Raw genomic sequence first — 25,871 nt, 5'->3', positions numbered from 1 at the left:
TATTTTTCTAGTAATATTTACGTAGACATTAGCTACAGCAAAATGGAAAGGCTGGCCGTGCGCTAACGACGTCATTACGGCTCGAAAATGAGGTGCTAAGCGGTGGCGGTGATGGACCCCGAACGCAATTTGGTAGCACTTGGCGATCCCCTTGCAGAGGCCAGCCACGTGGGCGGTGACGTGTGGCAACCTTATACGGGCCACCCCGTGCACACTCGAGGATGTTGCGTAAGTGCGCGGCTTGCAGCGTTTCCTGCCGCAAGCTGCCGCCTCGCACTGCTCTCAAAATTTGTTTCGCTCTTACCGTTCCCGACGGCGCCGTGATGTCACTGTCAGACTTGATCCACTGCAGCGTGAAACGATCTGGCCCAACAGAAAAACACTTTCTTTGGTTACAAAGCTTCTTTAAAAAAGGTAAATAAATAGAAAAACCTGACGTGTGAGAGTAGGACTCGTGGTGTTCAGTGAGTTTGCGACTATCAAAATATGTGACATAAATGGCCATACTTTAAATTAGATTGACTTACAAGATTAACTTTTTTACACCTCCGAGGGACCGTAGATCTCAGTATGTGACATAAATATAAACTTGATATCTCTACCTGTTTTTGAGAAAAATTGAGTCTCAATAAATGGATAGACGGAGAACAACTGACATTTTTTTAAATATGATATAATAACAAATTAACAATTTATGGATTTTTTCTTTTACTTGTCTCTACGGTCGCAGGTTCGAATCCTGCCTCGGGCATGGATGTTTGTGATGTCCTTAGGTTAGTTAGGTTTAACTAGTTCTAAGTTCTAGGGGACTAATGACTTCAGCAGTTGAGTCCCATAGTGCTCAGAGCCATTTGAACCATTTTTTTTTTTTACTTGTCCTGTGAAACCTTGCTTCTCGCCAGATTTCATGATTCTAGGTCAACGGGAAGTACCCTATAATTCTTGATGAGTTAATTTGCGAGTATATTTATGTTAAATGATGGTATGTTTTGATTTCATTGACTTAGAAGCTTAAATTTTTTACACCGCCAATGGACTGTAGACCTTAGTATTTGACATGAAATTTCAACTCGATACCTCGGCCCGTTCCTGAAAAAACTGGTCTTCACAGACTGCCTGACGGACAACAAAGTGATCTTGTACGGGCTCCGTTTTTACCGACTGAGACACGGAGTCCTAAAAGCATTCGTACCTTGCGGAAAGCTACATAAATCCTACAATTAAAATGATCATTTTCAAACATACATACACTAAATTTTGTTGTGCTATAGTTATCGGCTAGTGGAAAGTGGCTGAGACATTGGGCCGGCAGTAGTATTCGGGCGTGGATCCAGAGGGTTCGTACGAGGCTATCATGAATCCTCCCTCAAATCGAAGGAACGTTTTAATTAAAAGCGTTAATATTTGTACACAGCTCCTTAGATAAATTTTGGCAAATGAAGTAGCACAAAAACAGTCAGCAAATGGCATGGAAATCTAGAAAAATTATGAGCTACGTTTCACACAGGACACTTGTCAGTTCCTCGCTTGACGTCTAGCCGACATTGACGAGCTTGCGTAGAGCGCATTGAAGCCATGTAAAAGCTGCTAATACCTGCTATGAACAAGAAATCCGACACGGTTGGTGAGTCGACAGGTGGAGCCGGGAAATCACACGAAGACAGAAAGGGAAAGGCTCTCCAATAAGGAAAAAACTGACAAAAACACTGACTTCCCTGACCGTAGCGGAAGTGACTCAGACAAACAACGTTCCTCTCATTTACATGTCATAGTCCGCACACCACTGTTTATAATCGTAGTGCTAAGTGAAATGCTGGTAATGATTTTATATCGTGTAACTTACTGTAGTATTCTTGTGAGTTAGCTAAAGCAATGTATTTAGCATTGAAGTAACCAAGTTCATTATTATCGTTATAAAACATTTTATGTGAATTATTATATGCTATTACTACTACTAGCTGAGGTACCCGGATTCGCTGAGAGAGTTGATATGAGACTGTGTGGTGGCTGGAATAAAAGGATAAACTAAGTACTAGAGATAAATTTTTTTATTGAAAACATATTCTAACTAATTACAATACTTGATAAAGGATAAGAGGTAAAAATATTTAATTGAAAACATATTCTCACTATGTAGAATACTTGTTTATCAACATTCTTCGTTTTGTTATCCGGGGTATATATGCACAAATTTTTAAAATTTCCTACTCGAGAGCAAGGTACATGTAGTTGACCGTGAGAGAAGCAGAGATGTTTGAGGCTGATGCGGCAATATTTTAATGTTTGTCCTTGCCTCTTGTTAATTGTAAAACTGTGGGCTAATTTGATTGGAAACTGCAGTCTTTTAAATTGGAATGGCAGTTCAGTAGAGATTAGTGGTATTCTGGGGATAAGTAATGTGTGTCCTTTGTACTTATCAGTCATAAGTTCGGCTTCGGTGGTGTTATTCGCCAGCTGTTTGACGATCACCCTTGTTCCACTATATAGTTTTGGTGAGTTGAGGTTTCTGAATAGTATCATCTGAGATCCAGTTTTAAGTCGAAGGCAGTGTAATTGTGTTCCTTGTAGTCGCAAAGAGTTCAGAAATTCCGTAGGGAAGTTCACACTTTCTTCGAAGTTTACCAACGTGTCGATTTATTTGTTTACTCTGTCTTCAGCGGGAATTTTCTTTTGAATATTAAAGTTGATATCGTCGACAATATTATTTTTAGTTGCCAAAATTTCCCTTTCAAATAGCCAGTCCCGATTGGTATAGTTGTGAACAATGTTTGGATAAATTTGTTCGATGAGTTTGTTTTCACGAGTGGCTGTGTTGCAGAAATCACTGTTGAGTTTAATGAGGTCGTTCGTCTGGTCAGTAGGATATGTACCTTCTCCTGTTTGTAACAGTTGTTGAGCAAAATGTGCTGCTGTTTCGTATTTCGATAGTTCAACTATCATATTTTTTGTTAGTCACAGTATTTGTATGTATGGCCAGGGATATGATTTTTTAAAGCATTCATTGTTTTAGTCCGCCGGTGTAGACTTGGGGATAACTGGAAATGTCTGTCGATAATCTGCAGAGAGTATGAGCAGAGCTCCTCCCGTGACTTTAGAGTTTCCTCGCAAGTCTTGTAACGTTCTGTCCATGGCTTCTAGAAATTTGTATGTGCCACTGTGCATTCGTTCGAAATGTCCACAATGTTCCAGAACACTCCACAACATTCTAGAGTGTTTGGGAATGTTGCGGGATGTTCCCGAACATTGTGGAATCTTCAAGAATGTTCCATACTATCTTGTATCATTGTGGAAAATTCTGGAATGTTGTGGAATGCTCTTGAATACTCTCGAGTGTTCTAGAATACTCTCTAAATGTTCTGGAAATTTCTAGAGGGCGGAACGTCCCAGCGCTTACATCTTCGAAAGCACGCCCTTCAGGTAAAAACGAGAACCTTATCCATGGATGGGAGGTAGAGGACTACCACACCATGCAACTGCCTTGATCGAACCGTGACTCGTTTCTGAGTTTTAGCGGCACGCACAGTGTTGATTATTATTCTTATTATTGTTTTTACATTCTGAGCAGCTGTGGTACGTTAAAAGTGAGAGTCACAGCAAATTATATTTGCGGAAGCGGAAGGAGAAAGTAAGAAACAGTGTGAGCCACCTCCCCCCAGAACCCAACCACGAATCCTTGCTTGCTAGTATTTCGGCTGCATTCCTCCCAGCTATGTCAGAATGTGTCGAATCACAGGTCTGTAGAGTATATGCACAGACAACAAGAAAGCATATGCCGTCACAGGTACAAACCCTCACACAATTTATCCTGGCAAGGGGAGCATATACACAGAGGTTTCCGATTTTGCTCATCTCTCGCACGATATTAGTACATTTTTAGATCTAACGATAGCTGTTCTAATACGATGCGCGTTCCAAACCTTTTCGAGAAATCGAAGTTCAATGTTTTATGCGCGACATGAATAACATACGAGAGCTCCATCCATCGAGCGACGGTATCTACGCAACCGCTAAGGGGACGGACTAGAAGTCTGCGCTTGCTGCATTCCAATCGACGCATTTGTTTCCTAATATTCCTAAGTTTCAACATTTTTACCACCACCACGAATAATATTTCTTTGGAAAGGATCAGTAATGATAATAACTGTAATAATTGTGGTACATTCATTGTGAGGTATAATCGACGTATACAAGGAATACCTATGAAATAAACATTTACTTGTCAATATATTCGTGCGCATGTTACAAGTACACTGTGCGTTATTCCATGCAGGTACGACCCTGTGTGGCTTCACTGGAATACGCGCATGAATGTATCGATAAATAAATATTAATTTCATCGCGATTCCTTACTACTATGAGGTGACAAAAGTCATAGGATACCCCCTAATATCGTGTCGGACGTCCTTCTTCCCTGCTTACTGCAGCAACGCGACGTGTCATGGACTCAGCGAGTCGTTGGTAGTCCCCTGCAGAATTAGTGAGCCGTACTGCCTATATAACCGCCCATAATTGCGAAAGTGTTGCCGGTGCAGGATGTTGTCCACGAACTGAAATCTCGATGATGTCCCATTAACGTTCGATGGGATTCATGTCAGGTGAATTCTCCAGAATGTGCTTCAAACTGATCGCAGACAACTGTGGCCTGGTGACGTGACAGCGTTGTTTGGGAACATGAAGTCCATGAGTGGCTGCAAATGGTCTCCTAGAAGGAAAGATAACCATTACCAGTCATTCATCGGTTCAGTTGAGGTAGAGGAGTCAGTCAATTCCATGTGAACACAGCCCACCCCATTATGGAGCCGCCGCCAGCTTGCACAGGGTCTTGTTGACATCTTGGGTCCACAGTTTCACGGGGTCTGCGCCACACTCGAACCCTGCCTTCAGCTCTTACCAGCTGAAGTCGCGCCTCATCTGCCCAGGCCCGGTTATCCAGTCGTGTAGGGTCCAAGCGATATGGTCACGAGCCGAGTAGAGGCGCTGCAGGCGCTCGCGTCGGTCGTCTGCTGCCGTAGACAATTAACCTCAAATTTCGTCGCCGCACTATCCTAACGGATACGTTCGTCGTACGCCCCACAGTGATTTCAGCGGGTATTTCACGCAGTGTTGCTGGTCTGTTAGCACTGACAACTCTACGAAAACGCCGCTGCCGTCGGTCATTAAGTGAAGACTGTCAGCCACTACGTTGTCGGTGATGAGAGGAAATGCCTGAAATTTGGTATGCTCTGGAAAACCTTGCCACAGTGGATCTCTGAATATTGAATTCTCTAACGATTTCCGAAATGGAGTTCCCCGTGCGTCTAGCTCGAACTACCACTCCGCGTTCAAAGTCTGTTAATTCCTGTCGTGCGGCCACAATCACGTCGGAAACCCTTTCACATGAATCAGCTGACTTCCGATGACAGTTCCACCAATGCCCTGCCTTTTTATATGTTGTACACGCGATACACCGCCGTCTGTATACAGGCACATCGCTGTCCAATGACTCTTGTCACCTCAGTCTGTATCTGGATTATACATCGCCACGAATACACCACACTGATTCTCGTTATTAGTATCGTTCCTTTCCGAAGGAACATGATTTGTTGTGGCGATACAAGTGTTGGCTAGAAATTAGAAGAAAAAACTGACACGAACACAGTATGGGCGGACTTCCTAGTCTGTGACCTTAGCCAGCTGCCTTAACGCCGCTGCTAGACCGCTCTCGCTCTTGCTTGGCTTCAACTGGAAAACGCTTAGAAATTCATCGTACTAGAGTAGCATTTATTACATTTATATATGTACTATAACTGTACCAAAGAGGTTTCAAAGTGAGAAGCGTAACGAATGGTGGGGCTGTTTAAACATGCATACTATTTATTCGGCAAAACAGTGTACATCGAGCTGTTGTTGGACGCAACCTTGTAGCAATGTCTGCTTTCCGGATACAGCTGGATTCCGGGATTTATCGAGTCAAAAGTCATCATCATGATAATTTAAACATTCATTATTGGTGTTTCTACAGCTTCATTGACAACTTCTTTCCTGAAAGATTAAGTGAAACGGAAGATTTGAACGCTGACATATTCGTGGGATGACAGGCAACGTTGCAATATTGAGCCACAGTACATATACTCGGATGGAAAATGTGGATGCCTCCTCGACGTTGCACGTATCGTTCACTTGTGGATTTTGTTTCCACGATGTAGTTTCTAAACTTCCACGTAACGTAATAGCACACCTCTTAGGGAAACAAGCACAGTTGATATCTTGGTCGGACGTTGGAAGACAATTTTCATATGGTGTCTTTTGAGGTTCCGACCTGATTTTTAAGAGATAATTTCAGAACGCAGAAAAAAGCTAGTGGTTTAAACACATCTGTATTTACTCGTATTTGTGCAACATTATGATAATCTCAACCTCACTCAGAAGTAGACTGTAATTTCGGCAGCCAAAAGAGTATGGCAAGAATTGGTCTGGATGCATCCAGCTGCGTACCCGAGACCAAATTGATCACATTATACGCCGTGAATTTCAGTGACGTATCACGTCGAAAACGGTTGTCTGTTATAGTTCTGTAACTTGTTGCTTCGGAGAGATGGTACTGTACCGTTCTTGAATGACTAGAATCACAAATTTCTTTATTTTGACGTGACTTGTAAAATAGACATACAATATTCCTGTGTCAGATGGGAATGTTAAGATCGGCTGCCCACTTCCTCCCCCTGTGCTGCTATTCAAGTCAAGTATGATAAGTTTTGTCACGTGTTATACAATAGCACAACACTACTCTGCACTCGCATTAATGGCATTTCTCTGCATTAAGCCGTTGCATTTGAATTACAAAATTCACTCACCTCAAAGGAAATATGACAATGTGCACGAAGAAAAAAATGGTTCAAATGGCTCTAGGCACTATGGGACTTAACATCTGAGGTTATCAGTCCCCTAGACTTAGAACTACTTAAACCTAACTAAAAAAATGGTTCAAATGGCTCTGATCACTATGGGACTTAACATCTGTGGTCATCAGTCCCGCTAGAACTTAGAACTACTTAAACCTAACTAACCTAAGGACATCACACACATTCATGCCCGAGGCAGGATTCGAACCTGCGACCGTAGCAGTTTCGCGGTTCCGGACTGAGCGCCTAGAACCGCACGGCCACCGCGGCCGGCAAACCTAACTAACCTAAGGACATCACACACATCCATGCCCGAGGCAGGATTCGAACCTGCGACTGTAGCAGCAGCGGGGTTCCGGACTGAAGCGCCTAGAACCGCTCGGTCACAGCGGCCGGCTGCGCGAAGAAAGAAATGTTTCTAATTAAGCTATTGAACAACTCGTGTAGATTACAGTGCCATGAAACTATTTTACTCAACCACTAAAGTTGTACAAAACGCATGTTTGATCATCAGCTCTTTTTATTTTAAGCCCAAATATCGACCGGTTTCCGTCACAGACCTTCTTCACGGGTTAGGGTTAAAACAGTTTAAGCCACAACATCGCATCTGTCATTTCTTAAGCAATGGCCACGTCTCATGTGTAGAGCGTGTCACGAATTCCAGTATACGACACAGGACTTTTAGAAGCAACAGAGCAGTACTGAAGGAAGATCAGAACAACATTCAACTTTACATAACGTTGCTTATCCTTATTTGAGTGGAATAATTTTGGATACTAACTTTACATACGCTGACTGCGTTTATTTAAAAGCACGAAAAGATAATCTCGCTCAGCTACTGCATTGCGATGAGTAAGACAAACGCCCCCAAATCCTGTAATTGAAACTGTGCGTTGTTTCGGAAACTCTTGTAGGCCGTGAGCCACTGTTTGCGATTTTTTGCAAGTTTTGTTTATCTGCTGGTGACACGGGGGACAGCCGGGAGCGACATGGCTGGCAAGGCGAGCTTATCGCTGATAACGGCTGGGGGCCCGCCGCGGGTAGCCGCTAGCCCGCTCCCAGGATTAACTCGAGCCTCCAGTCCAACAGGTGCGTCACCATTCTCACGGCTCCGTGCGAAAAGCACTTTCTTCGGTAGTATCGCCACGCTTACAAATTAAGGCCGCCGTTGTTTTCTATCTTTTTATTTATTTATTTAGTCCCTTCGAAGCCAGGATATCTGAATCCTCTTGCAGTATTCCAGTTCAGATCCGCACCTCCAGTAGATGACATTACTGGTGAATCCTCTGAGCGATGCCATTCCTACAACTGCTGTTGGAGCACCGTTGCGTTGTCTCGAGGTACAGATATCAAACAAGGAACTGAGATCGAGCGGCTGCAACGACCCAGCGTTCGAGAGTAGATCCATTTCATTCCGAGACTGGTACCGACCGAAGTGGTACGGTGTAGAGACGCTGACCTGGTATTCTGAAGATCTGGATCCAAGTCCATGTCCGGCCACCTAACTGTTGGTTTTCCTTCGTTTCCAAAAATCACTTTATGACAATAACAGCCAATGTCCTGACACTTACCTATCGAAATATGGCCTGTGTTTCGTTTCTACGACATCATGGTCGTTAAGACGTTAAATCTTAATCGTCCTTCCTTTGCTGATAACAGGGCTTTAATCTACTTTCGATCACGCTAAGAAGCTTCATTGTCACGGTTTGTCCAAATTTTTGTAGATTTATAGCTGATTAGTTTCTTCGATACTAGCTTCTTAATACTCTCGCACGTAATTTTTCCCTCATGCTGGAAGCACTTCTACGAGCACTAGCTCTCCAGAGGCCATCGAAGATTAGATGATTGTAAATGGAGCAAATGCGCGGGGAAGTGTGGAGTAGCAATTGTATAATGGCAATACAGGAGGCAAAATCCGGGCATTAATGTTCAGTGGTTCAAGGAAACAGCGGAAACGCCTAAATGAGAATTATCGAACGCAGGTTTGAGTTCCGCTACTCGCGAAGACGAATCCAGTGCCACAATTTCTGACGGTTCATGTTTTGTAATCAAAAACAATAAAATGCATTATCTAGCGTTCAGTCACATTTAATAACGTATCGTTTGCTTGTAATCTGGACGGGACGACGAGAGTCTACAAAAGTTCGTAACACACATTGTATGTTTTTGCTGCATTGAGTTTTGTGTTGAAGATATGAAAATGCTGAAAGGCTGTAAATAGAAGTGCTGCAGGCGTGGTGCCCTACGCCGCGCCAATATCGGCCGCTGTAGCTTGAAGAGTCATCTTACGGCCTGTTTAGTAAGACTTCGTAGATCTTCAGCTGCACTCGTAGATATATCTTACAAAATGCATAGTATTGAAGCACGTGATCCCTCCCGCCCCCATTTTCTCTCTCGTCTTCTTTAATTTTTTTATTGAAAATGAAATTCTTATCTATATATTGAGTCTTCCCTTACGAGTCGATAAAGTAGCTTAATATTTAAAACGGTTACGGTGCGCAAAATCCATCATCAGCCAACAATTTACTATCGTTATGAAAGATAATAGCATGTTTCTTTTTTGACGATTACACTTCTAATCAATAATGTGCGCTTCCCATTTTGTCTCTTTCATCTCATTATATCTCATGATGCTGTTTCGCGAGTGTATACTTTGTACTGGTCACCTAGTATCACAGTTAGTAAATGGGATTTGTGTCGTATTTCCTTCCGAAGAACGTCGACCCACACAGCTACTCAATTTCCTTTGCAGTTTTGTCTTATTCTCCATACACAGCCCAATCAAAGTATCTGTAACATGCAACTGTACGTAATACATTTAATACGTATACATTCGAACGTTAGTTCTAGAAAGGCCTTTTGTTAGGGTTGTGACTCTCTCTTAAAAATCAATGTACAGTGCTGTTGGGTGTGATGAGCATCGTAGAAATGAATCTGTGTCTCTCGACGGACAAGGGTAAGGTTGTCAGCAGTACAGTAACACATAGGAAAGGTACTCACATTAACGTGAGGCGTGCAAGAAGCGAATCAGTGAGGCTCTGGAGGATGTGGAGCCATGCCGACTCCGGTGCCCGTGGCCAGCTGATTTCTCTGCTGAGGATCCACGATGCGAGCAACCCGATCCAGGTGGTCCCACAAATTATCGACTGGGTTTTAATACGAGGAGTTTCGAACCACGCACGTACACTGCGAGCTGTGTGATACGTTACATTGTCGTGCTGGTAGTTACCATCTTGCCGAGGAAGAAACAAATTACATGCACCCCAAGCGTGGATGCATACTTGTGTTGATCCAGCCGCCGGAGTGGCCGAGCGGTTCTAGGCGCTACAGTCTGGAACCGCGCGACCGCTAAGGTCGCAGGTTCGAATCCTGCCTCCGGCATGGATGTGTGTGATGTCCTTAGGTTAGTTAGGTTTAATTAGTTCTAAGTTCTATGGGACTAATGACCTCAGATGTTACGTCCCATAGTGCTCAGAGGCATTTGAACCATTTTATGTTGATCCGTTGTGCCTTCCAGAATGACGAGATCACTCAGGTAATGCCACGAAAACGTTCTCCAGACCATAACGCTCCCTGCTCCGGCCTGGCTCCTTACAACAATTGTTGCAGTGCCGTACACGCCAATGGCCATCTGTCCAGTGGAGCATAAAACGTGATTTATCTGAACAGCCCACCTGTCGCCAATCAGTGAACGTCCAGCCTTCGTCGCTGATGAACAGCAGTCAGCACGGGTGGATGAACCGGTCGCCTGCTGCGGAGGCCCATACGCAGCAATGTTCGCTCAAAATCCGTTGAGGTGACACTGCCTGTAGCCCCTCGGTTCCTCTGGGCGGTCAGTTTCTCGACAGTTGCACGTGTATTCGCCCGTACACATCTCCGCAGCCGTCGTCCACCTTTGCCATTTACGGCCCGTGGTGTACCACAGTTACCTCGGCACCGGTCTTGGATAGCGCCATTTTGACAGTGTGGTATACTTCAACCACGGCGGCTCGCGGACAGTGTACAAACGTAGCCGCTTCGGAAATGACTCTACCCTTGTCCCGAAATCCAATGATAACGCCCTTTTGGACATCAGATAAATGGTACAAATGGCTCTGAGCACTATGGGACTCAACATCTGAGGTCATCAGTCCCCTAGAACTTAGAACTACTTAAACCTAACTAACCTAAGGACATCACACACATCCATGCCCGAGGCAGGATTCGAACCTGCGACCGCAGCGGTCGCGCGGTACCGCAGCGGTCGCGCGGTTCCGGACTGTAGCGCCTAGAACCGCTCGGCCACTCCGGTTAGCATCAGATAAATCACTCCGCATTACGGTAACGACTGCACTGTTTTGCGCGTCCCGCTGACACGCTTTATATAGCCTCCACTTCTAGTGTTGTCGCCTACTGTGTGTGTGGTTGTTGCACGTTGACGTCGAACGTAGGCGCTGGTCACATTATTGTGACTGGGCTGTGTAGTAAGTACTGCAGAGAATAATATGTCTGCTAATAAACTTTATCCTCGAGAGCTTCGTTACTTCACTTTCAGAAGCATCAGCAAGCGAAGCGGCTCAGCGATAAGGCAATGGACGGCAGCGGTTCAGATCACCATTCGGCCTTCCAGTTTTAGCGTTCTCTAAATCGCTTGAAACAAATAACTAGACATTCCATTTTAAAAGTTCACGGTCGATTTCCTATGCTATCTACTCCTACTTCGAGCTCGTGTTCCATCTTTAACGACCTCTTCGTCAACGGAACCATAAAACCTAATGTTCCTGTTTTGTGAGTCAGCTTCGTGCATGTGCAATGTATTCGGCAAAAGCAAGCTTCAAATGCCCGTCCAAGTCCCTAGACGTAATTTGTGTAGTTTCATTACGTCTCTATAGAGGAATACACGATGATTCCTTAGGATAGGCCACTGTCTTCATCAAGCCAAGTTTATGTGCAACTAGGCTGGAGCTCCACATCCTAATGAAAGCTCCGTCGATGGGACTAGCAGTTTGAGACGCTCTGTTCGCAGCTGCATTCCAACAAAATTCAACGCCCCTTCCTTGCAAGCACCGTCTGTCTCCATTGGGTACTCTTACGTTACTCTTGCTGCGGTGATCTCACTGAATACGAATAAAACATTTAAGAAGTAGAGTGTGGAAGACTGTAGTAACAGCAGTTAGAACTAAAGCAGCAAGTATGTCTACGTTGCAGTTGCCCTGCTCTGGGCGCCGTGCCGCTGTGGCGACGATTCCCAGAACTGCTACCCAGTTGCCGCCCCAAACGGAGCGTTTCTGCTCGGATGCAACCCAGGCAGCTGCGGAACCTGCTTTATGACTGTGCGCTAGCTGTCGCTTCATTCGCAAGTTTACGAGCCCTCTTCGAGTGAAGCCTTTTCTAGGAAACTCGGCACTGACGAAGAAAGAAATTGGGGACGACAAAAAGCAATACAGTTGAACAGTATATTTACTCTAGATTATGTTAAAGACTTTTCTTAGAAGGAAATGTCTATTTGCGTTTTGAGGCACTCCGCTGAGAATTAGTTGTGTAAAGAAGTTATATTATTTACGAAATTTGGCAATTTTACGAATTTCCGTAAATAAAAACGTTTTTGAAATAAATACTGAATTATGTGGCTACCTTCAGTATTTATTTTGGTTACGTGTAATCTATAACTATACATTCTTCTACATAAAAAGTTCACCTATTACATAATTTATCCGACACGTCTGTGGTTAATACCAGATTCAACGAAAATGCTTATATATATTAACTCTACTTTAATTATTCTTCACGAATTTTACACAAAGAATCTGTAACAGGATTTTAGGATAGCCTCTATAATTATTTTCCGTGTAACACAAAACTTGGAAGCTTCACGTTTTGCAGCACAAAAACCGTTTCTGGAAATCGGAAGTCGTTTTTTGTGTTTAACTGTACGCAGTAAAATTGTTTCGTGTGGTAAGCAACTGAACGTTGATCTGGCTTAAAAAGATGGCACGATGTAGCGCAGGAAGAGGACTCCGCTCGTCCTTCGCTTGCCTACCGAAGGAGAGGATATCCTACTGCGGTTACATGTTTGATTCCTCGTATGTTTCTCTGCTGGCGGTTCTCTGAATTTGTCGGACTTCACTGCCACAACCGCCGCGTGGTTGTTCCCTCTTATGATCGAAGCCAGGTCGTCGCAGAAAGTACGAAAACTCGTTCTTCGTTTTTCTTCCACACTCGAATGTAATGATCTTATCCTAATGACCTTGATGTTGATCACAATCGAGACAGTTCTCTTTCTGGACTTTGAGCCCTACGGTGCAGCTGTTCCGTTGAGAAGTGATCCCAGGAACTGCAGCTTGCCTCTGCTCACCCCGTTAACAGTTGTATTCTGAGTGGGTTTTACGCTGGAGAATGGCCGTATAAGAAACTTGAGACAGTAGCAGAGACCCTACTCGATCCTCTCTCGTCAGGAAACGCACCGGCTTACATAAGAAGATAAAAGTACCGCAGGCAGAATGGAGACTTGTAGTGTGATTACCGCCGACACGGCAGTGAGAGCTAAGCAGTTGCTGGGTAAGTCCGCAAAGTAACTACAGCATACGTTTAACTCTAATGCTCGGTTTAGAACACGATTCAAAGAAACTAAATAATCTGTTAGTAGACTTTTTATAATATCTGTGTCCTGTGAATTTTTGAAAGAGAAGAAGAGGGGTGTGCCGTTCTTGTAGACCTTACTTACCAACAATCCGGAGAAAGACGGGCGAAGCCCTGGTAGTGGAAGAAATGTTCATCGAAAGTATCTGACAGGGAAAGGTAGAGAGATGGCAACGGACAATTCTTAATTACTGGGCTTTGCACTCACGACTCCAAAGCTGTTGTCAGTATCTCGCGGAGTGAGGGGATGGCACTCCGTTGGTGTTCGTCTCTCCGTCTCATGGGGACGTTAAGCTCGGTGAGTAGACCACGTTGTCCTCAGCCTTTCTTTTTCATGTGCAGAAGCATTCACAATAAAGATACAACACTAAACTACACAGATATTCGTTAGTCATCTAGACAACACAGTTACGTATTTGAAACATCATCTACAGGTCGAAATAATGTAATGGAAAATAAATTTTGCTAGACCTTACCGAGACATCATAATACCCAGTAAAGAGTGCAAATATTCAGTTCTAGCTTCTTTCAAATCAGGGATAAACTGGAAATCGATTAGGAAAGGAAGAAGATTCCGAAGTTAAGAGTCCTAAAATAGCTGTCAAAGAGATTTTCTTTTTCAAACGTAGCAATCACTCACATCGGGAAAAAGAAATTCGAGGAACTGCAATATACCGAAAACTCCAGATATTTGTTGATACTGTGTTCCTCTTTCAAGCTTGCATTTGTACTACTTCTAATTTCCACCTCAGTCTGTGTACATTCATTGGTATATGAATACGATCACTGTAATTCTGAGGGATCGGAAGAGAACTTAACCTCACGAATACTAACGCTGACCTACCACCAGTGACTGCCGACCTTGTGGAGAGCTGTTCCCTGTTGGCTTGCGGTTTTGTCGCAGTATCGTGTTATGGCCATCCAGCTCGCTTTTTTATGGTGGGGGCGTCATGTTTCAGCAACAAGACATCACACCTTTCTTGTTTCACATGCAGGACATATCTGTTCTTTCACAATTTCCTTTTTTGAGGTTCAGTACATCAATCGGTAAAAATGGAAGCTATATAAGGTCTCTTTGATGTTCGTCTGTGTGTCAGTTGTGACCCCTTTTTCTCGGGAACGGACAAAAGTATCGTGTTGAAAATTATGGCAAATACTAAGGTGTACGGTCTCTCGGCGGTTTACAACATTTAAGCTTGTAAGTCAATACGATCAAAAGATACGGTGATTTGTGTCACATGTTTTGATACTCGCAAACTTATCAGAACCTGTAGGGAACTTCCCGTTGACCTTCACTCATTAAATTTGACAAGAACTAAGGTTTCACAGTACAATAAAGGGAAAAAATCGGAAAATTGTTAATTTATAATTACATCATTTTTTGTCTTTTATTGTCCTCTACCTATTTGTCTGTCCAAATGGACAGAGGTATCAAGTTGAAATTTATGTCAAATACTAAGGTCCAAGGTCCCTTAGCGGTGTAAAAAATTTAAGCTTTTAAGTGAATGCAATCAAGAGACACAGCCATTTATATCACGTTTTGATACTCGCAAATTCACTCTTCAAATCCTATAGATGGACTGTCTGTATACATAATTAAGTTTGTACGGAACCCACAGAGAACGGGTCCTACTCGTACTTGTCCGGTTTTTTCTTTATTGTAATTCCCTCGTCCCAGAATCACGAGGTTGGGCTAGCAGCGGAACAATTGGCCGCTCTTCAGCCAAAGGAGTCGAAAAGATACAAAAATGGGATAAAAATTTTAGAAGGATGAAATATGTGCAAAGGTTTGAAATATGTAATTGGACGCTTTTCACTGATGACATTAAAAATAACGTATAGGAAAACGTTGTATGACATTTAAAAACAATGAGTTGCGAAAAAGTTAAAACAAATACTACACTGTGTTACACTTCACTACCACTTGATATGAGGGAGGAATAATCGTGAGAGGAGAGGTGGATTGGTCTTTTGGTATACTTTAAGCGTTTTGGGCTACTAAGTTCAGGTGGGTTGGGTGGTATGGATAGGTATAATGTGCGAGGACGGCTGATTGGAGAGCACTCGATTCGATGTTCAGATAGCTAGACCGTGGCCAAGAGGAGGAAAGACGTGGGAGAGAGGTTGGGAGGGGATGGGGAGGGGCAGGTTACATCCGATAACTGAGGTAAATACGTGGAGTGCGCTGGGTGGAGTGGGTGGGGTGTCTTTATATAGGCACGGCAGCACACTGGGATTTGTGATTAGGCGGGAAACAATGGGTTGATGGAGTCGAATTTATGGGAAGTATAGGATAGACGGAGGCGTTCAATGTGGGAGGAGGTGATGGAGAAAAGAAATAAGCTGATAAAGGAAGGGAGGGTGGGCGGATTCTGAAAGCTAGGCGATGTACGTAGGTTTCAAGGATTTAGAGGGATGGATAGAATGTTTTTCGGGCAGATACCCAGGCGACATATGCGTTGGTGAGGATTGGTCGGATGAAGGCTTTTTAGATGTGGAGGATGGCAGACCAATGCAGTCGCCGTGTTCAGCCAGTTAGTAGTTTTAGTATATTGTAAACTTTCTGTTGGATGGTTATGAGGCGCTGTTTCCATCTTAGTTCAGGATCAAGAATTAGTCCGAGATATTTTAGTGTACTTCTTAACTGAAATAGGACGGTCGTATACGGCAAGACAAAAGTCGTGGAGGCGGAAACTGCAGGTAGTTCCTCTTATAATTATCACCTAGTTTTTGGAGGTATCGATCTCTAGAAGCCACTGGTTGTACCTGGATGTGAATAGGTTCTCAATTTCCGCGTGTTGACTGGGGCTATCTTTTCCGACAAGCTATTTCAATAACGCGAGCGAAATTTAAATTTTGGCTTTGCAAGTCTACATCGTGTCCGACTATGTATTTAGCAAGTATAACACATATTTATTTTACGCTCGGATTGGCGGGAAACACTGAACATTCAAGTCCCTAACAACAAATTACACAGAAAGGAAGGGAGAGGATAGCGATGACAGAGATAATACGTAAACGATCCTCCACACTTTCCTGGCCAAAGGCTCGGTTCGTTACGCCTCATCTGCTCTGCAGGTAGAGATATATATACCGCCGTGCACTGTCAAATAAGTCTTATACCTTTCACTACCCAGACGTTATCTCCTGACACTACGTAAAGTTAGGTCAGACGTTGCCAAATCGACGCTGCGAGGTGGGGGAGTTGAAATGCAAGGAAACAATTGGCAGCCGTGATGCGTAGCCGCTGTTGTATAAACTATCATTTCTTTTCATTTCACACCTTGAGCGCATTATAGTCTGTTTGATCCGCAGGGAATCAAACTAATAGGAAGCACAGTGCGTGCGGTTCTAGGCGCTACGGTCTGGAACCGAGCGACCGTTACGGTCGCAGGTTCGAATCCTGCCTCGGGCATGGATGTGTATGATGTCCTTAGGTTGGTTAGATTTAATTAGTTCTAAGTTCTAGGCGACTGATGACCGCAGAAGTTAAGTCACATAGTGCTCAGAGCCATTTGAACCATTTTTGAAGCACAACGTAATCTCACGTTGATGTGATTATTTGGATCCCCTTGGATAATCGTATTTTGGAGGTGTGATCGTGGAATGTTTGAATGTTTGAAATACATTACACATTTCCTTTTGCATATTATCTGCATAAAAATTAGTACAAAAATATGGTATAACGACAATGGAGAAATGCGCCGAGAGAGCTAACAGTGACCGTCCCCAAAAGAACGGACGAAACAACACTCCGTTCGTAAGGTGCGGCAGAAAGACGTGAGGTGCAGAATGATACTACGAAGCATAATCTAGTCAACAGAAACTCAATGCTGTACGCATTTTATTTTTCTAATTATGTCGCTGCATTTGCTTCTGTGAGTGGGCTAAAGAGGAAACTTGAAGTTTTCAGCTCAGCTGTAGCTTATGATTGTTTATTCTTTTTGGACAGTATTCAACTTGAATTATGCTGTCTAAAGTATTTACAGATTTTATTTTTAATAATCATCCTTCTCAAAATAAATTCGTAATTAGTTCAAAATGGCTCTGAGCACTATGCGACTTAACTTCTGAGGTCATCAGTCGCCTAGAACTTAGAACTAATTAAACCTAACTAACCTAAGGACATCACACACATCCATGCCCGAGGCAGGATTCGAACCTGCGACCGTAGCGGTCGCTCGGTTCCAGACTGTAGCGCCCAGAACCGCACGGCCACTCCGGCCGGCTCGTAATTAGTAATACTTTTTTAAATGCATTTTTGTTGTTGACGTTCCTTTTTTTTGTTTTTCTTAAGTTGCGAACTGATATTTGAGTTCTAAATGTTTGTCGAATGCTGAAAATGCTCTTGCTCATAATCATTTCTGTTTGTTGTGAGTTAAGTTCCTCACTACTAAAGGTCATATTTTCTAGACACTGCCTATGGTGCTGAGATAAGGTGGAAGACTTGCTCACACGTTCTGAGTCAACCTGTTCTGTGTAGTGACTTGGTCAATATGGGTAGCGCAGTGTGCGAGAAATTCGTCAGATTTATCCTGTAAGAGAGTGATTGGAAGAAGTCATGTGTGTAAGCCTCTCAGAATGGCGAGCTTTGGCAGTAATGAAATATACTTTTTCTGTTCTGGCTTTTGGTGTAGACGTGTTTTTCACCTAAAAATTAGAGATTAGCTTTGTATTTCACGCGGACTTATGTGTCGTCGTTCCTACAGGCAGCTTCGGGGTTGGGTTGTTTTGGGGAAGGAGACCAGACAGAGAGGTCATCGGTCTCATCGGAGTAGGGAAGAACGGGGAAGGAAGTCGGCCGTGCCCTTTGAAAGGAACCATCCCGGCATTTGCCTGGAGCGATTTAGGGAAATCACGGAAAACCTAAATCAGGATGGCCGGACGCGGGATTGAACCGTCGTCCTCCCGAATGCGAGTCCAGTGTCTAACCACTGCGCCACCTCGCAGGCAGCTTCAGTATGTTGCCCAGTGGACTGATACCGAATAATTTAACTTCTAGTTACTTTTCGTTGAGACGAATCCTTCTTTATCACATTACAGTCACACGAATTTCTCGAAAGGACACTTACTTTTCTTACAGGTTGGCTGTTCAGCTCTAAGTGTTTCCAGTTTGTTTTCAGTTTGGTTAATCTGATTCACAATCTAATAAAATACCTGAATGCTCTTCATTAACTTCAGATGTGGATGAATGCTGCTGTCTCATCTGAGCCCCATATTTGGAAATAATTCTCACTTTTTTTGTCAGCTGAAACCCTACTTCTATAGTCATTCCTGTTTTACTGACAAAGAATTAGTTATGTGTCGATGTCTACGACAACACCTCGTCTATTTTTTTCTAGTTCGTTAACTTTCTTAATTACTCATCGAAAACTCGTGGTATGACCTCCACGAGGCTTCACGGCTGTGAGGAGACGTTCCGGACTGTAAGTTTTCCCTGATGAAGGCAACAGTATGAGAATAGAGACGGACCACATTACAGTTTTCTAATAGGCATTAATTGAGGTGTTGAGCGCCTTGCAACGCAAAAGATCATTTTTTATGTCGACTTAATTTGCCAGAGATTTGATAGCTTTACACCGACTGTTTTGATTATTCCTGTAGTTCTCGTTGCAGCAGCGTGTCATCTGGGCACACTTGAGGTGTTGCGACACTATACAGAGTGTACCCCAGCTTCGCCGACAAATTTTCGGAGGTTGTTCAGTGGCACTGTCTAAGTAGTTTGGCATAAGGGACTCGTGGTCTCCGGTGTCTCATTTCATCATGCACCTTTATGCCCCTATTTCACGGGAAATACTTGCACAGCAGTGGAAATTTCGACAGTATGCTCTGTTTGAGTTGTTTATTCTATACTTTTACAACAGTAATGTCCAATTTACTCTCCAGTCTGAAGCCTGCACCCAGTGCTGCAGTTTTTCGGCAGTGTCAGTGGTACGTTAACAGTAGTACACAGCAGTATGGATCGTTTGTTAATGAGGAGTTCTCTGATACGCGCCTGGTGCACTAGTTCGCTGAATGCGATGGAAGAACGACGCGACGAGGCTATGTTAAGTTGTTCTCGTAGCGACGGCAACCGCATCACAATACTTCTGCATGTCAGGGTTGTTGCATTACCATTTGTTTTGTGTCGTATGTTTCGATGACGATATTACAGGCTTTTTCGCTGTTGTGTAGGTATTTTCAAGAATAAAAGGTAAAAAACGGAAAAATCATAATTACATTATAGCTCTGTAACGAGCCACCAGAGACCACGGGTCCCTTATAATGAAACACTCAGTAAATTTTCACGAACCACCGTCGAAATCTTTTTTTTTATTCTACCTACATACGGCATGTCTAGACGTTCTCGCATTTGTTAACAACTAGCGACCTGCCTCGCTTTCGCACGGGAAGCACAAAGTATCTACGGCTGGATGACTTGTCTGCCACAGCAGTAATTTTTTTTATAGGCCACTTCGTAGAGTTGTTAAAATTAAGAGAAAAACGTAAGGAAACTTAATGTGACTCCGAATTCTATTAATTTTGATGTAAGTTAAACGATTTAAGCAGTACACGCCAGGAAAGTTGTCACGAAACACGACTTAATTTTCAAACATCGTAATAGTTCAGCCAATTTGCACGAAATACACTAACGGATAAAAAACTCGCAACGCGAGGAAGGGGTTTTGCGACATGAAAGAAAGCTGGTAGGCGAGTTCCTACGTCTGATATATGATTTCTCTTCAAATTTCGAACCAGTCGCGTAAAGAGTGGCGCTAGTAGCGTGATTATGAAGATGCAAATCAGCTTTACTTTAAATACACTCTGTAACGGTCGTGGGCGTTAGTTACCTTTGACAATGGACTTGGCGGGTTGATGTTAGTCAAGAATGCCTGTAAGGCGACAAAGACGACGTTATAAACGCCTCACTGAGTTTGAACGAGGTCGTGAACAGGGCTGTGAGAAGGTGGGTGTTCCTTCTGCGATACTGCAGGAAGACTTGGCAGGAATATACCACCGTACATCTACACGATTGCTGGCAGCGGTGGTCACGAGAACGTACGGTCGCAAGAAGACCGGATTCCGGACGGTCACGTGGCGCTACCGAGAGCATTGTGTTCGGCGTATGGCTCTGGCGGATCGTACTGCATCTGCAGTAGCAGTTGGCAGCACAGTGACAACGAACTGTTACAAATCGGTTAATTCAAGGACAGCTCTGAGACAGTCACCCTGTAGTGTGCATTCCTCTGATCCCAAATCACCGCCATTCGCGACTTCAGTGGTGTCAAGCGAGAGTACATTGGACGGCAGGGTGGATTTATAAATTATGTACACCAACCTTCCTCGTGAATCAGTCTATATATTACTGAAAACTGTATCAAATTCCTTGCAAGTACTTCTGCAGATTAGTCTTCACATACAGACAGAAAAACGCGGCGGGGGAGTTTGATTTATAATACATTCTAAGACAAAAATTGCGCACCACGGACGAATTATCCGAATGGTACAGACATCAGTAAATGTCATTTATATGTACAGACAAACAAATGATTACAATTTCAGAGAAAAATGGATGATTCATTGAAGATAAAGAGCCTCACAAATTGAACAAGTCAATAAAATTGGTTGGTTGGTTGGTTCAGGGGAAGAGACCAAACAGCGAGGTCATCAGTCTCATCGGATTAGGGAAGAACGGGGAAGGAAGTCGGCCGTGCCCTTTCAGAGGAGCCATCCCGGCATTCGCCTGGAGCGATTTAGGAAAATCACGGAAAACCTAAATCAGGATGGCCGGACGCGGGATTGTACCGTTGTCCTCCCGAATGCGAGTCCAGTGTGCTAACCACTGTGCGACCTCGCTCTGTGGTCAGATTGGTATTCAGCCGCTTTTCGAGGCGTCTCCTGACACGCTTAGTCTCGTTTACTGGAGCAGAACTGTCTTCAGTGACGAGTCCCGCTTCGAAATGAGTCCCAATGACCAGTCTGCAGACACCCCGAACAGGGGTGGGATACCAATCTGAATGTCGGCCGCTGGATGGTCAGACAACCAGGAGTGATGCTCGGTGGTGACATTTCTTTTCACAGCAGGATCCCTTTGGTTGTCATCCGCAGCACCTGCACAGCACAGCTAAGATATTCTACGCCCCATTTTGTTGCCCTTCATGGCAAGCCATCCTGAGCTTACATTTCTGTAAGATAATGCCCACCCGTACACAGCGAGAGATTTTGGAGCTTGTCTTCGTGCTTGTCAGATCCTACCTTGGCCTGCAAGGTCATCGGATCTCTTCCCATTTGAGAACGTTTGGAGCTATGGGCAGGGTCCTCCAACCATCTCTGGATTTTGACGATCTAACGTACCAGTTTGACGGAATTTGGCACGATATCCCTCAAGAGGACATCCAACAACTATGTCAATCAATGCCAAGCCGAAAGAAAAACTGCTTGCATAAGGACCAGAGGTGGACCAGCGCGTTGCTAACTTACTGAATTGGCCGGCTGCTGTTGCCGAGCTGTTCTAGGCGCTTCAATCTGGATCCGCACGACCGCTACGGTCGCAGGTTCGAATCCTGCCGCGGGCATGGATGTGTGTGATGTCCTTAGGTTAGTTAGGTTTAAATAGTTCTAAGTTCTAGGGGACTAATGACCTCAGATGTTAAGTCCCATAGAGCTCAGAGCCATTTGAACCATTTTGAACGTGCAGAATTTGTGAAGCTCTCTCTCTCTCTCTCTCTCTCTCTCTCTCTCTCTCTCTCTCTCTCTTTCGAGTGTATGTAATGATTAAACGAATTCAAGGAAGGCGCCAAGACTTGTAATATTCCAGGGACGCAGGGTAATTAAGTAAGTGTGCGGTTGTAAACGGTAATCTGAGTGCACGTCACACTTGACAGCCATCTGATATGAAGCGAGTTTCTACTTTCGGTTCCGTCATGTCATAGAGAGGTGGCGAGGCGTACTACGTACTGGAGCATCTCTGTTCTTTGGGCCGCAATTTTATGTCGCACTTCCTCTCATTCCGTAGACAGATTCCGGGGTCTACCTTCTTTTACGAACTACAAGACGCTAAGGACTAAGAGACGCACCTTAATTTTAAGCAATTTTTTAGAAAATATTGTTATTTTTATTATTAGATTGCAAAGCCAGACTAAAAAGAAGTTCTTAGTTTATAAAACCGAACTGACCTTTAAAATCCATGAAAATAATCATCTGAACTTTCTTCTTCTTCTTCTTCTTCGTCATCGTTGTCCTCTTCGTATATAAATGGTCTTCACTACCTTCGACAGCGTTACTTGCGCCGCACTTCTTGAAAGATTTAACAATGGCTTCTCTTACCCTAGAACACAACTGTTTTATCCACTGACACACTTGTTTGATTGTGAGTCGTTTTAAACTTCCTTCGCCTGAATTCATGCTGTATTTCATCCATCATCTATTTGCTCCATTCCTCTCTCATTTATACTGTAAGTGGTTTATTTATCGAGACATCAAGAGGTTGCAGTTGTGAAACAAGTCCTCTCTGTAAAACAGCAAGTATTTCCCTGTCTCAATTTCTCTTGCACAGAATTTTTCTAATGACTACTAAACTGATCTAGCACAAGGAGAGAACTCTTCTTCAATAAAGGACTTTTCCTTCTCTCCCACACTCTGTTAATCCATAATTTTGTACCAACCTCGTCCTTGTCATGTACACGAACAACAACGCCTGGTGGTATTTAAGAAGGTTTTGTCATTGTTTTGTGTTCGAAAATGATCATTGGATTAAGTTAAGTATCGTCAGCACAACATTTTTTTGATGTCCACTTGTTTTTATAGTTTTAGCGCCTTTAATGGCAACAATTCTGTTTCTCGGCACATCAGATGTCAGAGGAGTTCCGTCCATATTCGTTATCTGGCTGTTCCACACTGCTTTTCTTTCGATGTTGAATAATAAAGCGATGGAAAGATAATATTTTCTCTTCATACTCTTGAGGCATTTTCTGACATATTTTGGTTTTGTTGCGCGTGCTAAGTCCGTGACGCTGTATAAACCTGTAGCACCAGCCAACTCCACCCTTGAAGTTTGTTAAGTTCCACTGTAGTTGCAGCTTACGAGCGTGTATTTGAATCATTTTTGTATTAATTCCAACGCTATTTCGACGGAGTCCTTGAATCGATTTCAGTACATCATCTTTAGTTCTAGCCATTTTGCGTTCAGTCCTCTATGTGGACATTTAGTTTTCAGTTGTTCTTTACTAGCCCGAAAATCGCGGATTGTTTTTTCTGTCGGTGGAGGTCCGAAATGTCGCTCAGCTGCTCTGTTTCCGTGTTCTTATGCATATGCTATTACTTTCAGTTTATACCCAGCAGATTACGAATACCTTTTATTGTTTCTCGTTAAGAAACTAGCTATTAAGAAAAATATTCTACTGTTACCGGAAACACAAATGACTTTTAGTACAAGATCACTGGCACCGTAGTTTGCAGTGACGCATAGTAGGCTAGACAGTTTCTGGGTTTGTGATGACGGATCGGGCGGGAAACAGTGTTAGCAAGCTTGTGAATCTCCGCAACTCGTGTTCGTCACGTCGGGGCACTGCAGGTTCAAAAATGGCTCTGAGCACTGTGGGACTTAACATCTGAGGTCATCAGTCCCCTAGAACTTAGAACCACTTAAACATAACTAACCTAAGGACATCACACACATCCATGCCCGAGGCAGGATTCGAACCTGCGACCGTAGCGGTCGCGCGGTTCCAGACTGAAGCACTGCAAGTGCCAGTAGAATTAATGGTGCCGGATAGAGGTATGTCTCCCGCGGCATCGAATATACGGCCATTTTTAAGATTGACGGGAATTTTAAATAGAACACAGGATATTTTTATATTGATTTCGAGTATAAGGCACACCGGATTTTGAAGGCAATTTTTCGAAGAAAAAGGTGCGTCTTATAGTCCGTAAAATCAACACCGACTCAAAGGAAGGCCTCGGCGCTTGTTGGTGACGTCACGTCAGCTAGGCACGGCGAACGCCAGGTCTGTTGCAGGTAGAAACGCCTGGGTGTGCTTATCACTATAAATCTCTTATTTTTGGACAAAATATTTGGTATTGTTTTGGATTCTGCAGTTTTATTTAGATGAAAGATTTTCTTACTATCGTAAAGCTACAAATGAAGATCATATTTCTGTATTACTGAATCCTGTCCAAACAAACGTTGATCAATATGAGAAGACGCTTTGCCCCATTGCAAGCTTCGGAAATTTTACATTCAAGTAACTATATTTACTTGATCCATTTTGTTATCGAAACTTAGCCCAACCCCTTTACAATGAACTCGTTTCTTTTATTTATTTATTTATTTTCGTTTCACATCGTCACTGGAAATGTGAACTAATTTACATGTGTAAATGTCCAACTGTTGTCAGTCATTAGATTACAGTCGTTTTCAACGAAAGGAATTCTAAACAGGAAACAAAATAGCTTCATACATCGAAAATACTGCCGAACTTAAACTTTTTTAAACATGCGCATTGCTAAAGATAAATATTCCCCTCTTGCAACTGAAAGGAGAAAGTTTATAGTATAAAAAAAATTTATTTGATAAAACAAGTATCTCTCTTTTGCCTCTTCTTCTGTCCCCCACCTCCTCCCCCAACGTGTACAATCGCAAGATATTTCATTAACAATCAGTACTCCTCACCCCATAGTCAACCAAGATACCTATAGAAGAGCACCAATATGTTCACAGTTTCTTGTAAAAGCAACCCAGTACAAACGTAACTTCCTCAGATTTACAAATAAGGTAAAGAAGCACGAATTCTGTTGCTGCTGGACCATAAAGTTGTTTTTGTATGCCAGTCCTTAAAACAGGTGGAAATTTAAGTTCAGGAGTACACTGTTTGTTAAGAAGTGTAATGAATTGCACAATTAATTGATTGCAGAAATCTCTCATAACAATGTGTGCCGGTCAACTACCGCCAATAGTTTCACATTTTCCTGTGTCAGGGAGGGAGACACCACCATTATGAGTATGCCTGCAACAGATCTGGCGTTCGCCGTGCCTATCTGACGTGACGTCACGAACAAGCGCCGAGGCCTTCCTTTGAGTCGGTGTTGGTAAAATACGGTAGTGGTTAACACAGACGCGCGGGTACCACGTTCGATTGCTAGTGACCTCATCGGAGTTTTCCCTGGTAAAATATTTAGTTTTGCGGTGTCTCGTGGGGAGCTGTTCGATTAAACGAGGAAGGACGTTACGATGCGACGAGGTGGAATGGAAAGAGTAGCGAGTTGTTTGTTGCGGACGAGCGTGGCGTGGCGCGGCGTGGGGCCAGGATGAGCTGGCGGCGGAAGCGGCGCTGCGGTTAGCGGCGGCGGCAGCGGCAGCGGCAGCGCAGGATGCCTCAGTCGTGTTTACTGCGC

The 25,871-nt window shown here is 43.5% G+C and overlaps 1 non-coding gene across 1 annotated transcript; it reads left to right on the top strand.

Annotated features, from left to right (window-relative positions):
* Nucleotides 1-10,178: 10,178 nt before the first annotated feature.
* Nucleotides 10,179-10,262, top strand: Trnas-gga (transfer RNA serine (anticodon GGA)). Its single transcript is given in 2 exon segments — nucleotides 10,179-10,218; nucleotides 10,228-10,262. It is a non-coding gene; the product is annotated as a tRNA-Ser (tRNA).
* The last annotated feature ends 15,609 nt before the right edge of the window (nucleotides 10,263-25,871 follow it).

The sequence above is a fragment of the Schistocerca nitens genome, chromosome 3 (genome assembly GCF_023898315.1).
Source record: "Schistocerca nitens isolate TAMUIC-IGC-003100 chromosome 3, iqSchNite1.1, whole genome shotgun sequence".
NCBI classification, from domain to species: Eukaryota; Metazoa; Arthropoda; class Insecta; order Orthoptera; family Acrididae; genus Schistocerca; species Schistocerca nitens.
Note: the sequence above shows the minus strand (reverse complement) of the source record. Positions and strands in the feature narration are given on the sequence as shown.